The sequence below is a fragment of the Ochotona curzoniae genome, unplaced genomic scaffold, assembly GCF_017591425.1.
Source record: "Ochotona curzoniae isolate NIBS_2020 unplaced genomic scaffold, NIBS_Ocur_1.0 contig_3819, whole genome shotgun sequence".
NCBI lineage: Eukaryota > Metazoa > Chordata > Mammalia > Lagomorpha > Ochotonidae > Ochotona > Ochotona curzoniae.
In genome coordinates this window covers 54,509,093-54,526,541 of record NW_024466004.1, presented here as the reverse complement: position 1 = coordinate 54,526,541, position 17,449 = coordinate 54,509,093, and positions in this window count along the sequence as shown.

The following is a 17,449-nucleotide window of genomic DNA, read 5'->3' as shown; positions in this document are numbered from 1 at the left end:
ACTTCTACAGGGACATCCCTGAAACCCAACTGACCCTTAGATGCACTAACCTTCAAGATAGGTCCATGTTTTTAAGTCCATTGTGATGTGGGCATTTGGAATGAGTATCAGCACTTGAAAGAGAATTCAATATCTAACACAGTTACCATATTAATTAACTCATAGGTAAATAATAAAGCAATCATCTGTGGTCCCATCTTACAAGCAAGATTTATAATCAAAGGCTGAAGAAGAAAGCAGTGAAACTAAGTCCTGAAGATCGTATAAGCCTCACAAAAGCGCTTACATCACTTATCACCACTTGTATATGAAATAGATGACGACTGAAAGTGTAGAGAGGGTAGAGATTGATAAACGCACAAGAAGTATCCAATGCTAAGACTTAAAATCTTTTCCAGAGAAACTATTACAATATAACAAGTGAAGTGTATGGGTGACCCTGGCTTCCCAGATAGACATACTAAGACTTCTGAGTCCTGAGAGCATGAAGGGCATCCCTGTTCTAGACTGACATGAACATCGGACACTCAATGCTACTTCATGGCCTGGCAGACCTGGTGCCTTCTTCCAGGTCCCATTCTTGTTTGAGTCCACTTACAAAGTAACAGTATATACTTTTAAAGATTTATTTATTTGTATTGGAAGGTCAGATTTACAGAGATTTATAACTCTCAAAACACAGCTAAGAAATCTGTCAGAAACCCTAAATATGAAGCTTGAGCAGTAAACTCCTACAGGGCTACTAAGCAACAGAGCTAAAATTAAATTCGGAGCTTTGGAGCCAACGTGTAGCAGGTTTTAAGCTAAGGTATGCAAATCTGACATCCCACAGGAACAGCAGTTCAAGTTCCAGCTGCTCTACTTGTAATCCTGAAGGAGAGACGTGCCTTCCAAATAACAACCATTCATCCTCCCAGCATTCTGAGCCCACAGAGAGGACGTTGTTTCCCTTAACGGAAGGAAGACATCCATTCAGGTACTGAAAAACCAAGGGACTATCCGCAGCCTAGGAAACCTGAGTCGGCTCACACCGTCTCCAGGAGACTCTGCACCTGCCCAGGGAGGATGCTCTGCCCTCCAGTGCTGGCTGCACTTTCCTGGACACTGAAACGAGGTCCTGCCCCCTCCAGAGGATTGCAAGGCTCACTCACCACAGGAGTACGTGGCTCCAGTATAGAACATGAATGCTCATTTCGAGGTTGGGATTTGATTTTATTTCAAAGCACTTTGAACTCAATACATCAGATCTTTCACTCTAATGGAAACAGCACAGGGCGACTAAGAGAGAACAGACAGACAGCAAGTACTGTTTTTGTCCAATGGCAGAAAAACATAGGATGGCTACCCACTCCCCGCCCCAAAGGAGGTACAAGCAGGGTGTGAGCAAGAAACCACCTCCACAGAGTGAGCCACTGTTTTGAGTACTTGCTGAGTGCTAACCTGTTTATTTTCATTACTCATTGCTCCCATTTTGTGGATGAGGAAATGGAGGCACAAAGAGATTAATCCGCTGCCCAAGATGACAGAAGTAGGTGTCAGAGCAAGCAGAAGACCTGGGATTTAAACTTGAGCACAGAATCCACCCTCTGAATCCACCCTCTGAATGAGCATAATTGGCAATGTGAAAACCGATGGTCCCACTAATGGCTGCTTAGAGACTGGTCCTGGGTCACACAGCCCTCTCCACCACTGGGCCCCACAGCAACAGGCTAATGTCATGTACAGGAGCCAGCCTGAAGCAGGGGCCAGCAGCTCCATTTCTAGAAAAAATGGCATCATAGTAACATGCATACCAAAATCAAGCTGGGAACAACTGTAAGAGCAAACTTTAGGAAGCAAGATGACGATGCTCAAATGACTTTGCACAAAGATACGCCTAGCGTGGCCCCTCTCAAAGTCACAAACACTGGCAGAATGCAAAAACAAGATTCTTAGTGACTCTACGTTTGGTAGAGTGAGTTTTTCTAGCAACAGAAGTGATTACCCCCTTCTTCCATCAGATCTTCTTTGACAATGAGGAAGATGACGTCATGATGCTCCTGATGATGATGCTGATGACGGCTTCACGTTGACTGGCCTTCTACTTTGTGCTCAACTTTAATGTCTATGGCTGCCCTTCAGCATCAGTGTTACTATGGTCTCCACTTTGTAAATGAGGAAACAGGGAGGTGAAGCCACACAGCCAGGACATACTCATTTGTGTCTGATCTGAAAGCATAATACTGATCATGCAGACTCAGCAGACCAGTTGCCCACCACCCCCCCAGCGTGGCTCCCTCAGTGAGTGCTGCCCTTGCCAGTCACGCGTCCCCACCTCTAGTACCTGGACAGACATGAAGGTCATGGGCAGATGGCTCAAGACAGCTATAGCAACCCAAGGCTGACCAAAACAATACGTGTGCTTCTGCCACTGTCTTTTACTAGAAACAGGTCCACTCGAAGTACATATTTATGACGATGATCTAACCAGAGAAACATCCTGAAGGCAGACCAGTGCCTGTAATCATCAGAACACTGGTGAGGGCAAAGTTCATTATAGATCTGAAGGAAAGAAGGAAGGGCTTCTGGACTGAACCAAGATACAGGAAGCTCAAGGAGAGGAGGAGAGCTGTTACTCCAAGTTTCACATGGAAACATACTTGCAGTTGACTAAATTCTCCACAGCTGCACATCACGACATTGGGCTAGAAGGTAAATGACGGGACAAGGTCAGGTAAAAGAAAACCACAGCGTGCTTTAACATGGCAACGTCTGAAACACCTAGAGGTAATGGGAAAGGTGCTTCAGTGCTGAGTACCTCATGGCTGGGTTATGCATGTTGTTAGAAAGTTCCATCCACAAGGAGGCACACTAAGTGTCCAGAGGAAGAACATGTTCAGCTCCAGCTGATCACCGCTGGGGACTGGAGGACACATGAGAAAAACACACAGCATGTGTCGCAGCACTCCTTCCCCTGTCCCTCTCACAAACCCTGCCTAGAACGCCTCTCTCCTCCCTCCCGTGGGCAACCCATCCTCTTCCACGACAGCTCCTCCCAGCAGCCTCCCCAGACCCACCCCTCACGCTGCCAGCCAACCAGCATTTATCCCACTGTTCACATTTCGGTCTCCACCAGAAAGCAGGAATTCCTTAATGACTGAGAATTCTTATTGTGTTTTAGTATCCTAGCACTTAGTTAAGGGGCCCAATAGAATGTTGGTCGAATGGATAAAAACTGGTTGCAGGAACAGGTGTTTGTAATGAAGACGCCTGCATCCTGGGCCTGGCACTGTGGAGTAGAGGCTTAAACTGCTGGCTCCAGTGTTGGCATCCTGTGTAGACACAGGTTCAGGTCCCTAGGTGCGCCACCTGCAATCTAGCGTTCCTGCTAATGAGTTGGGAAAGCAGCATAGGATGGTCCAAGTATTTGAGTCCCAACATTTATGTGGGAGATGAAACTCCTGGCTCCCGGTGTTGAATCAGCCTAACTGTGCCTGTTGAAGCCATTTTGGTAGTAAAACAGTGGATGGATGTTCTCTGTCTCCGTTCCCCAGCCCCTTCTCTGTAACTCTGCCTTTCAAATGAATAAAATAAATATTATTTTTAAAAGACACTTGTATTGCATCCTGACTCCTCTCCTGATAGCTTCCAGCTTCATGCTAATGTGTACCCTGTCAGGTGGCAGTGATGGTTCAAGTACGTGGTTCCCTGCTACCTGTGTGGGAGACCAAGGTTGAATTCCATTTCTGCCCTGGCCCACTCTCAACTATCATGGGCTTTTGGGAAGTGAACCAGGGGTTGGGTAAACTCTTTCTCTGTTTCCTTTGCTTCTCAAATAAGAAACAATAATAACAAAGGATTGCAACATTAGAACCATTTTTAGAGATAAAAGGAAAATAGCTAACATGTAAACTTTGGGCAAAAATATTATGCTAGCCCCTATTATATATTGTATTTGAAACACAGTTAACAAGAGTCTATTGGATATTGTCATTCATTCATCGCAAAAAGTACTTCACACCTCCAAAGCACATAATCAATCCTGGAGAATACAACTGAGTAATCAACTAAGTAGAATAAAACTACCACACAAGACAAAATGGAAAAGCTTGTCTATGGCGGTTACAGACAATAAATTGTTCCTTGCTGTTCTGTTACTGACCCCCAACGCGGACAAGCCTTTGTGGTCTGGGTTGCTCACTCCTACAGTACCAGTCACCCCCGCCTGTCGCAACCCCGTCCGGGGCACCTGAGCCCGGTTATGGCGCTCTCTTCAGACACCAAAGCAGACCCTGCACTTCTACCCTCCCGCTCTCCACAGTGGCTGGCCCTGGAGACTCCGGCGCAAAATACAGGCCACCTGCGCAGGCACGAGCTCCACTTGCCGGTGCTAGGTCCGACAAGGGCTGCGGCCGGCACCGCATCCGCCTCCACCCGCGAACCCCGAGCCTGCCCCCGGTCCGCCTCGCCCTGCTCCTCGGGGCGTCGTGGGAGGACCGGGGCCAGGGCCCTTAAGGGTCGGCGCTTCCCAGCCTGGGGGAAAGAAGGGTGCGCTGCCCAGTATCCCGGGCCAAGAGGCTTGCTTACCTGTCCTCGCCGACAGGCGCGGGGGCCGGGTGCGGGACGAACACCCCACAGCCCAAAGGCGAAGGAGGCTGTTGCTTCTTTTTAGTGCGCCAGATGTGGAACGTGGCGTACTTCTTAGGAGCCTTGAACTGGCTGGACTCCCTGGGGTCGCCTGGCTGGGGCGGTGATAGCGGCATCTTCTGGCCGGCCTCCGCCTCCTCCTCCTCCGACGGCTCGGACGCTGCCTTGCTGGTCGGTCGGCCCTTGTGGAAGAACATACCTGGGCGCCACCTCGCCCTCGCGCGCCTCTCCCACTCAGCGCGCCGTCGGACCCGCCCCCTCCGCGCGGCTGCTTGGGGACCGCGGACGGTTAAAGGGTAGGGCCGAATGCACTGCGGCCGGTTCCGCAGCCCGAGCTCTTGGGGCGGTGGGCGGAGACCCCGTGGCCGCTGCGCACCCTGGAGCAGCGCACAGCGAGCTCAGGTGAGGAGGCGCGCACCTGCGTGCCCAGGTGAGCAGGACAAGCCCGCGTCCTGGCCGCCGGGCAGCGACACCTGCCGGAAGCCCTGGGAATCGCGTCTTCCCTCTGCTCTGGGTTATGAGTTCAGCAGCCTGGTGCGTGCTTTGCCGTGGCTAACACATCACCCACGTCCTGTCCCAGGCTGGTGAGTGAGTAATATTGAGGCACAAACCCCGCCTGGATCAAGAAGGGAGCTGTACATCCGTGGCTTTTAGTCTATTTGGGCTCTTCTCCTGTGACCCTCGGGTGTCTCGGGCAATACCAGATGCTAGATGGTTGCCAGCTCCTACCCTCTTCTGAGAAGAAGAGTTCAATTTTGTTTACAATCGTAAAATGCAAAAGGGTATTAAAAAAAAAAAGAGGGTGCTAGCCATAGCCCCTAGTTCCAAAAGGAATTATCAGATCCCTCATTGTGCCTTAATCTGCTTGCTTGCTAATGACTAATTTTTCTAAAATTCATGATCAATGTCAAGGCAATTATGTAAGAACAAGCATCCTGAGCAGCATCAGATTGTTACGATGTGAAGAAAAAACCAGTACTTGAAAAGGCAATGCAGTGCAGATCCTTCCTGTGCGGTACTATCTTTCTCTCTGAAGACCCATCTCATTTGTTCATTCACAGCTTCATTCCAGAAACACTGATGTTTATTGTTTTTAATTTACATTTTACAGAGGTCTAAGCTAATAGCACTTGAGAACCCACAAATTCAAAATTTGGCCTAGTTATATGGTTGCCAACATCTTTTTTTAAATGAAAGTTGATAGTGTCCTAGAAAATCCTTCTGTGTATGCATTTTTAAAGGTTTATTTATTTAATTATTTTTTATTGCAAAGGCAGATATACAGAGAGGAGGAGAGACAGAGAGGAAGATCTTCCGTCTGATAATTCTTCCCCAACTGGCCATAATGGCTGGAGCTGAGTCGATCCAAAGCCAGAAGCCAGAAGCCTCTTTTCTTCCATGTTGGCACAGGGTCCCAAGGCTTTGGGCCATCCTCTACTGCTTTCCCAGACCACAAGCAGGGAGCTGGATGGGAAGTGGGGCTGCCAGGATTAGAACTGGCACCCATATGGGATTCCGGCGAGTACACGGTGAGGAATTAAACTGCTAGGTTACCACGCCGGGCCCTGTATGTACATTTTAAATATACCATTCTATAAATATAAAGTATCTCTAAAACTTCAAAAATAGCTGTCCTCTTCCAGGGCTTGGCTCCTCTCTCCTGTAAAAATCACCCGTTATTTTAGCACCTTTCACCAGACTAGTTTTACCTCTTTTTGAACTTCACTTCACTATAATAACATACCTGGTGCATTTAAGTATAACAACAATAATTCTTAAGTATATGACAAATTTTCCTTAATATTAGTCTATGAAAATAATCCATGTTGCAGCTTAGACTTCTATATTTTAAAAAGTGTTGCATACTGTTCCATGATGTCAATGCAACACATATCATTTACCCATTTTATGAGTGGACATGTAAGGTTATTTTTTTTTTTTTGGCATTTGGGATATATTATAAATAAAGAGGATGTAATTGTAAACATAAGAATTTGTTTCTATTGCGGATGCACATGGCACCATACACATAGAAATGTGTCTACCCAGGATTTCAATCTCTTGGTAGTAGAGTAAGTATAATTTCCACTTTGGTGAATTCTGCCACCAGTTTTCACAAAGGGTAGAACTATTATTCTTTCAGCAAAATTTGAAATTTTTGGGTTTTAAAGAACATGATTGTCAACTCTTTGCAGAAGTATGGTTGTATATCATTGCAGGTTTAATTTCTGTTTCCTCTAGAAACATTTGTTGAATATTCCAAGGACTTGTCATGTGCCAGCTCCTGGCTGGATGGGAAGCCCTGGCCACTACAGAGGTGAATACACCAAAGGCTAAGAGAGTTGGCAGAGGTTTATACAGGTCATGGGAGGAGATTAGAAAAGTTCCTAACTCTACCTGGTAAATCAAGGGGGAGACAGGGGAGTGGTCAGTAAAGACGGCCTGGGCCCAGTGCAGTAGCCTAGCAACTAAAGTTCTTGCCTTGAATGCACCAGGACCCCACATGGGCACCTGTTCTAATTCTGGCCTGCCCTGCTTCCCATCCAGCTCCCTGCTTGTGGCCTGGGAAAGCAGGAGAGGACGGCCCAAGGTCTTGCGATCTTGCACGTGCTTGGGAGACCCATAAGAAGCTCCTGGTTCATGGATTTGGATCGGCTCAGATCTGGCCATTGCTGTCACTTGGGGAGTGAATCATCAGATGGAAGATCTTCCTGTCTGTCTCTCCTCCTCTCTGTATATCTGCCTTTCCAATAGAAATAAATAAATAAACAAATAAGCAAGCCAGCCAGCCCTGGAGTGGGAGTGCAAAGGGCCAAAGGACTAGGCAGAGCAGCAAAGGGAAGGGAAAAAGAGAACACATCTACACGTGGCTCTCAGACCTCCCCCTCAGTAAGGCTTCCTCCCTGCCGTTTCTCTCAGCAGGCTCTTATTCCACTCCTTCTTGGTGCCGCTAGTGTGTCAAAAACTTTATTTCTACAATCACACTTTTCATGTTGCATTAAACTGTGGTGGGCAGGGGGTGGAGAATAAGGGCATTGTTGTGGCATAGTGGACAAAACCAATGCCTGCAACATTGACATCCCATATTGGCTCTAGTTTAAGTGCTGACTGCTCCACTTTCAATCCAGGTCCCTGCTAATGCACCTGGAAAAGCAGCAGAAAGTGGCCTGAGTGCTTGGGTCACTCTACCCATGTGAGAGACCTGGGTGAAGCTCTCCTGGCTCCTGCCTGTGTCCTAGCCCAGCCCTGGTCATTGTGGCCATTTAGGGAGTGAACCAAGAGAGCTGAAAAGACAGAATCTGAAACATTTATGACTGCCCCCAAAAGCTTGTCAGGCCAACCTCAGTCTCATCAACGCTGGGCACCAGGGGTGACATACCAGCCACACTGCACTTGTTCAGATCAATTTTGCCAGAACAATCTTCTGCTTCACCTCCCTGGCACACATATTGCCCACATCTAAAAGGAAAAAAAAAAATTTTAGAAGCTTTATACAGACACCACTGACCGGAAGAATCAGGGCCATGTATCTGACTCCCAGCAGTAAAGAGAATTCCAGAAGCCACACATTTGCCAACATACTATAGGTTTACAAAAGAGCCTAAGCATCCAGAAGTAGAAACACAGATCATTGCCTCAGGAAAGGGCAAAAGGCTACAGGAACACAACGCAAGTGACTAACTCGGCATGGAAGATCAGGGAAGTTGTCAGAAGGGAGATGACAGATTTATGAGCTCTAGGTGATGAGTAAGAGTTTAGCAGATGGAGAAGTGAGGACAGACACCCCAAGAAGAGTAAACAATGCGGGGTAAGGCCCGGGATTATACACAGGCATGTGTTGTGGCTGGGGAATAATTAGAAACTGGGTGATGCTGGAGAAGAGAGAGGTGGGGTGAGCCCAAGTGGCAGGAAATGACATAAGTAAAGGAAGGCAGAGCCAGATTGCTCAGCACTTGCTCAGTCATGCTTCTAAGGAGTTTAAATCCATCTTTATGGGCGCTCACAACCTGGTTTATGCATTTTAGAAGAATGACAGAAATAAATTTGAGTTTTATAAAGTTTGGGGTGGGGTAAACTACGGCAAAACCAGTAAAGTGAAGCTGTGCATATCTGAGCACCAGTGCCTTAGTGTAGTGGGCTACTCCCCTGCAACAACAGCATCCCCTGGCTGCTCCACTTCCGATTCAGCGCCCTCTAATGGTGCGTGGAGGCCCCAGCAGCCTTGGAGGAAGCTCCTGGCTCCTGGCTTCCGACCTGCCCAACTCTGAAGGTTGCGGCCACTAAGGAGTGAATTAACAAATAGATCTCTTTCTGTGTCTCGGCCACTAAGGAGTGAATTAACAAATAGATCTCTTTCTGTGTCTCTCCTTCTCTTTAATTTTGACTTTCAAATAAAATATAAATTTTTTTTTAAAAAAGGAATCATTTGTATTTATTGGAAAGTCAGATTTAAAGAGAAAAGGAAAGACAGAGAAAGATCTTCTATCTGCTCATTCACTAAGTAGCCACAATTGCTGGAGCTGAGTCAATCTGAAGCCAGGAGCCAGGAACCAGGACACAGGAGCTTTTTTCAGGTCTTGTATGCAGATGCAGGGTCCCAAGACTTTGGGCCATCCTCTAGTGCTTTTCCAGACCACAATCAGGGATCTGGAAGCAAAGTTGAGCAGCCAGGATGCAAAACCGTACTAGTATGGGATCCTGGCACATGTGAGGTGGAGGAATTTAGCCACTAGGCTACCATGCCAGGCCCCTAAATCTTTTTTTTTTAATGCAATGACTAGCATAAAGTCATTAAACAACATAGTCAGTTTTGAACAACTGCTGCATCAACCAGAGAGATTATAATAAATAGAAACAATGGAAAATCCTGAAGTATAATATAAAGATGTAACTAGGTTCAAGCTACTCGAGAAAAGAAAACACATCTTAACTCAAATTAGTCAAAAACTGTTTTCCTGGGTTAGATGAATTAAAATGTATTTTAAAATTATTTCCATAGAGACAGCGTTGTAGTGAAGTCAGTTGAGCTGTCACCTGTGACACACATATCCCATTTAGGTATCCATTGCCAAGCTAGCTCCCTGCTGACATCTCTGGGAAAGCAATGGAAGATGGCCCAAGTGCTTTGTTTTTGGCCACTGAAGAAGGATACCAGATGGAGCTGTAGGCCTCGGCCATCAGCCTGGCCCACTCTGTCCACTACAGCCATGTGTGGGTTGAGCCAGTGTATGAAAACAAATATCTCTCTTTTTTCTCTCTCTCAAACAAATAATTTTGCCTTTCAGATCAGTAAATAAATCTTTAAAACAAAAGCCAAGGGCCCAGTGTGGTAGCCCAGTGGTCAAAGTCCTCACCTTGCATGTGCAGAGATCCCATATGGTCACAGGTTCTAATCCCAGCAGCCCCGCTTCCCATCCAGCTCCCAGCTTATGGCCTGGGAAAGCAACGGAGGATGGTCCAAAGCCTTGGGATCCTGCACCCATGTAGGAAACCCAGAAGAGATTTCTGGCTCCTGGCTTTGGATCAGCATAGCTCCAGCCGTTGCAGCCACTTGGGGAGTGAATCATCAGACAGAAGGTCTTTTCTGTCTCTCCCCCTCTCTGTGTATCTGACTATTCAATGAAAATAAAATAAGTCTTAAAAACAAAACTAAAATCTTGTTTTAATAGATAAAGCATGGAATTCTTGAGCTGGTCTTAATGTCAGAAACGTGTCAATAGTCCTCTGGCTCTGTATTAGGAGCACAGTGTTCAGTCAGACCACTGAAATGTGGGTGATTATTAGGTACTGGTAAAAAGGCACACACAGATACTAGAGGATTAGAATTTCTTCCTTTTCCACTGTATTACTGTTAACTAGCATCGTAGAAGTCACCAAAGTGCAAATTGCTTGTACTTTGTAAGTTAAAATTTTTAAATATTTATTTATTTTTATCGCAAAGTCAGAAATACAGAGAGGAGGAGAGACAGAGAGGAAGATCTTCCATCTGATGATTCACTCCCCAAGTGACTGCAATGGCCAGAGCTGAACCAATCCAAATCCATGAATAGGAGCTTCTATGGTTCTCTTCATTAGCATATCGTTAATATTAGTGATATGCAAACTTTGAAATGTGTGCAGTGATTCGTGATTTAATTATAGACAGTCCTCACTACATAATTAAGACCTGAGTATGTAATAAGCAATTTCTCAATATAAAGATTTAATATATTGCAATAATCTTATATTTGTTTTAGTACATTTAAGAATTGCAAAATTTGTTCTTTATGGGTAGTTTTTTTTAAAGCAGAACCAAAAATTACTTACAGACAGATATAGGGAATAAAATAGAAAATCTAACACGCACAGTGTTTTTGAGTGAGCATTGTGCCTACATTTGTAAACTAGTGTGAATTATTTCTCTGATTTATTTCTTTAACTGACTCTAAAGACAGTCATAAAAAACTTTCTTGATATTTTCAGTAATTATTGTGTAACAAGTGTGTGAGCTTCTGCAGTTCTAACTTTGACAAAGAACAATATATTTTATGTTGCATTGTATTTGCTCAGCAGTAAGTCACCTAGCTTTATGAAAAGTTAATTCATAAAATCAACTCAAGGAATTCACTGGAAAATTCCAAACAGTGAAATTTTCAGGTTAATGTGACACCCATAACACTTTTGGTGAATTTTTAGATATAGTTAGATACAAAGGACTAATAAATGTCAAATGGATAGAGGATAAAATTTAAAAGTTGCTGTTTTAATATGAAATTTTGTCATTTACCATTTGCTAAGTCTAGTACACAAAAACGAATCATGCATGCTGTTTTCGTCACATTTTTTGGCCACACTTTGGTTCCTGTTACTCGTCCTCTCATCCTTGCTTGGCCTAGATAACTAAAGAGGCAACACCCACACCTGATTTCTTACGACATTTGCATAGCTTGGATGAAGTCCTATGCTGAAACTAACATGTGACCATTCCCATACCACACAGGTTAAGCATTGCCTACCCATTGCAAATTAAAGACATTATATAAATTCTTCTAGATGAGTGAGGATTTTGCAAGAGAGGATATTAGATGAAGAAATAAAAACACCAATCTTTCTTCTCATTTGCAATGTTCATTAAGTTGTGTGGGTTATTTATTATTGGATCGTTTATTCATATTCATGTTCCGAAAAGGTACTTCAAGTTGATTATTGAAGACAAATCGTGCAGAAGCATCTTTGTGGGATTATGTCCTTCCCCAGAAGCATAGAGTATATGTCACACAGTGAGGTACTACCATCGTGAAGGTAGCTTAGGTGTAAGCAGTCAGCTGCAGACACTGCTCTACCTAATCAAATAAATCCTACGCTGATGCAAAAGGGGATGAAAGGGATGTGGTTTAGTCCAGGAATAAAAGGGCAAAGAGAAGTGACATTAAAAAATGCAGGAATTCAGGTGTAATTCATGATGAATATCTTTACCCTGTGAGTGCCTCAGTAGCTTGTATGAGTGTCAGAAACTAAACATCATGAAGGGAATAGGAATGGCAGGAAATGGGCCAGGAAAAAGCAAACTACACACCGCTCTTCAGAACCCCTTCATTACCAAGCGCAGTTTATAACACTGGAGTTGCATTTAAACTGATGCGTGAGGGCTTTCAAAAATTTACATTATAAAAAAACTGAATGTTGATGTCAGAATTTTTCACCAAAATAAACTTATCTTTTAATTTTAACCTCCAGGAGCTTTTTGAACGTGTCTCTCTCTCTCTCTTTCCTTCCCTGTCTCGCTCTCTCTCTCACACACACACACACAAGATTTAATTTATTTGAATTAATTTTTTTTCAAAGGTAGAGTAAGAGAAACAGAGATTTTTCAGCCACTAGTTCACTTCCCAAATGGCCACAATGACCAAAGCTGTGTCAAGCCTAAGCTAGGAAAACTGCCCCATTCAGGTCTCATGATGCCAGAAGGCCAAGTACTTGGACCATCATTTGCTGCCTTCCCAGGAGGAAATGAGATCAGAAGTGAAGCAGTGTGATTCAAACCAGCACTGTAAATGGGAAGTCAGTGTTGCAAGTGGCAGCTTCATCCACTGAGCCATAACTCCAGGCTCTCTATATCTAGTAAAACACAGTGAATATGAGTGTTTACCCATTAATGTGTGGGTAGGGCTCCATGAGACCACCAGAGACCACCACTGGGAATGAGAACAACTGACCAAGGGTCTAGCAGATGTGCTCTGAAATCCTCCCTTCCGGGTGCAGCTCTTTACTAGTGACTGAGTGTAGCAGAGACTCCAAGGCAGAACTTCCTGCTAAACGTGGAGTTCATCTGACTGATGACTTTGGCTTGGGGATTCCTCAGAATTTCTTACTGCCTTTCCATAGACCACAGCCATGTCCATATACCTGCGATTTGTCTCTTCATGACACTGACTGTTGGCTGTCCCAACCCTTGCCCCCATTGCTCTCCCATGTTCTATCATACAGGTTTCTCCTACTGAGGTCTTTGCATGTTGAATTCCATCCTGGGGCCTGCATCCGGAAGGCCTCTGACTAACACAAGTGATACAGGATTCCATATGACAATGCCTCTTGTCCACAGTTGCATCTTTGACGACAGATGACTTGAACTGTAACCATCAAATTCCACACAAGGAATCTGCACAGGTACTTTTCTGATTACTTTTTTTGGAAATAGTCTGTTTTTCTAGAGCAGTCTAAAATTGAACAGAAGGTGTTGAGGGGTCCCTTAAGTCCACAGTCCATGTCACACATACACAGCACCTCTGTTATCAACATCACCACGAGAGTGGCACATTTTAGTGAATTAACCTACATTTACACATCATTGCCCATAGTTGACATCAGGGTTCTGTCTTGGTTTTGGAAAGGGCGAGTTTGGACAAGTGTGTATTGACATGTGTGTATCAAGATAATGTCATACACAAAGTTTCACTGCCTTCAAACCCCTCTGTGTTCTCTCTCTTCACCCTTCCAGCTTCTCGTCCACTCATCTTTTTTTCCTGGCTTCATAGTTTTGCCTTTTCGAGGATGTCATATGCATTTCAGATAGGCTTCTTTCACTTATTATTATGCATTTATTTCTCTATTCCCTTACTGAAGGACATATCTTAACTGCTTCCCAGCTTGGGAAATTGTGAATAAAGCAGCTACATCATTTGCTTGCATGGGTGCATATTGTGAATTCCCTTGGGTAAACACCGAAGAGTATGACCACTGGGTCATATGGCAAGTCTGTGTGCAGTTTTATAAGGAAGTGATAAAGTGTCTTCAAGTTGCTGTACTGCTTTGCATTCCTGCCATCAACGAATGGTCATTCCTGCTGTTCCACATTCTGACCAGCGTTTGATGCTGTCAGCAGATAGGCTCCCTTTTTTGCATACCTCGGCTTTGGTTAACCAATAAAACATTTCAACTCTCATAAACCTTTTCATTCAACCCCCCAGGAGTCACTGATAGCTTGAAATATTCCCCCAACCCATGCTCTCCTTTCCATGCCACCACCTTTGCTTTTCTCATCATTTCCTACTTGACTGCAGTAGCTACTCAGTTGCTCCAATAGATTCTAGAGACATTGCTGATCAAAAATACCTATCACACTCTCATCTGAAAAATACTTGCAAAACCACAGTCTGAGCATATCACGTTCTTACCTGTCACACCAATGCCTTTCTGTGGGATGAGCAGTAGCTTTGGAACTTTCTGACATGACACTCCCCCAGGAAGAAATACATTCTACATCACAAATTGATACACACAAATTAGTGTACAAAGTTATTCAAGGATGTGCATATGTAGGCATAATATGTGTAGCTGAAATCAAAGTTTTATGAAACAAATGTATCTTTGTTACTTGTGATGCACACTTCTATCTCTTATTCTGTTCTAGAAAATTTTAATTCACATAAGAAACAATGGCAAATTACTAAGTTAAAATCACAGTTCAGGAAGAGATCATCATTTACGATTTGAAAAACGGGCCTAGAGGATGAAGTTTGAAGTCTGGTTTCCAACCCCTTGGCTGTTGGAACCCCAGGTAATAATTCTGGCTTCACTCATTTATTTGTCTCACCAATAAATAGTCACCGAGTGACTACAACGCATCAGTCACTGCACAAAGAATGACAGTGGAGTGAAGTTTCAGCACCCACCAGAGAAAAAGAATGCAGCATTTTGTGGAATGCAAAGTAACAAAAGTCGATAACCACTCAATGACAAGGCAGAAGTAAATGCAGAGTCAGGGCAGCACCAAGGAGTTTAACTCAGGCCATTTTAGTTGTCTAAGGTGGGAATTTATCAGCAAGAAGCAGGCCTGAGAGGAGGCCCCTTAGGCAGAGGAAATAACTTGTGTGTCAGTCCAGAGACAAAAGAGGACCTGACAAGGTAAGAAGTGAACAATGGGTTCTGGCAGCTGGAGGCACAAGAACTGTTGAACATAATGGAGGATACTGGCCACCAGAACTGGGGTTTCAGATTAACTGTCAGGATCCAGGGGCTCCTTGGGGACTGTATGGAGAGGGAAAGCAAAGACCAAGGTGATCCAGCTCTCCTTCTAGCCATCAACCTGAGCAGCAGTGGCAAAGCCATCAAAAAGCATTTGGGAGAAGTGTGAACGATGAACTGCAGGGGAGCCAGACTGACAGATTTCTCAAATAGAGACCAGTAGCAGTAAGGCAGTAACAGCAGGGCAGTAGACTTTAGACAGGAGACAGAAAACACCACTGATGAACACTTACTTGGGTCTCTCAGTGCTTAGAAACCCAGGTAAGTTCATCCTGAGCTGAGCTCACATGATGTTTAACTTCATCACACCCCTAATCTTGTGTTTGTGTGACTTTTGTGCCTGTTTTCTGAAGAGGACCTCTCACGTTACATGAGCTGCTGGCCAACTTTGGGTAGACTATCCAAGAGAGCATTTCAGTTATGACTTCTGACTTTTCTGAAATTTGATGATGACTCTGTTGTCCCTTGGCCACTCCCACTTGGTACTATTGCTGACTCTTGTATAAGGCCTTGTTATCCAGTCCAGCTTGTAAGAGTGTGTAGATGGCAGAACTGTGACTCAGGTGCCCCTGCATCCCTGCAGTCCCAAGGAGGGGGCATTTCTGGTGGAAGGAATGGGGCAAGCAGAGGCCCAGGGATGCCAGCACCAACTGAGAGAGACATGGGCCTCAGGCAGGCGATGAGACAGGAGGTTGGAAAACTGAATTCAGTGAGACTGGGTACTTCAGGTTTACTCTTTAGGCAGGGGTGGGCTGAAGTCACTGCTTGGAATGCCTGCATCCCATTTATTTTTTTTTATTTTTTTTTTATTGTCCAGATAAATTTATTTATTTATTTATTTATTTATTTTTTATTACATTGCATCATGAGACACAGTTTTACAGGCACTGGGATTCCCCCCTCCCCTCCCCAAAACCCGCTCCCCCCCCCCATGGTGGATTCTTCCATCTTGTTTAGAGCCTTACAATTTTACAATTCTTTGATGTAGATCAGAAGCAGTCTACTCATATCGATTATTGATTCCTTGATTACTTCACAATATCTTATTGCATGAGATACAGGTTGTTTGGGGTTGAAATAATATTACTGTTTCAGATTGACATCAATTTATAACAACCACATCAACAACAACACTAACAACATCGACAACAAAGTATATCACCCTGAAAAAAAGTAACACCACTGAATAGCCAACACATGCATGACAAAAAGAAAACACAGAAGTCTCTCGGGAAAAATGGTACCATCATATACTTCATAAGCACATGATGAATTCTACTAGAGAATGAAGATTATTTGGAAGCAACCAAACTGAAGTAAAAACATCAAAAAAACCAGCATAGATTGGACTGTTGGAGTTACCCTTTCCATGTTGGCTTCCTTATATGAGAGAGAATATATGGTATTTGTTCTTTTGTGATTGACTCATTTCACTCAGCATAATGGTTTCTAGTTGGGACCACCTGGTTGTAAATAGAATAATTTTGTTTTTCTTAATAGCTGCATAATATTCCATGGAGTAGATATACCACAGTTTCTTTAACCACTCTTCCTTGGACGCACATCTGGTTTGCTTCCACGTCTTTGCTATTGTAGATTGTGCTGCTATAAATATAGAATTACAGATCCCCTTCTCACAGGCAGATTTCACACCTTTTGGGTATATTCCTAGGAGCGGGATAGCTGGGTCATATGGCAGGTTTATTTGCAATTTTCCCAGCACTCTCCATACTAATTTCCATAGTGGTTGTACTAGCCTACACTCCCACCAGCAGTGAAGGAGGGTACCTTTCTCCCCACATCCACGCCAGCAGGTGTTGTTATTCGAGTTCTGGGTGTAGGCCAGCCTCACTGGAGTTAGGTGGTACCTCAACGTGGTTTTCATTTGTATCTCTCTGATGGCTAGGGAGCCTGAGCATCTTTTCATATGCCTGTTAGCCATTTGAACCTGTTCTTCTGAGAAATGTCTGTTCATTTCTTTTGCCCATTTTGTTACAGGGTTGTTGGTTCTGCTGTCCCTGGGTTTCTGAAGCTCTTTGTAGATCTTGGATATTAGTCCCCTATCACTTGTGTAGTATGCAAAAATTTTCTCCCATTCTGTTGGTTGCTTCTTCACTTTATTAATTGTTTCCTTTGCTGTACAGAAGCTTTTTAGTTTGATGTAGTCCCATTTGTTCATTTTGGATTTAATTGCCTTTGCTTTGGGTGTCTTTTCTAAGAAGTCTTTCCCTGTTCCAATATCTTGGAGTGTGTTTCCTATATTTTCCTTTAATAGTTTGATGGTTTCTGTGTGTAAATTTAGGTCCTTGAGCCAGTTAGA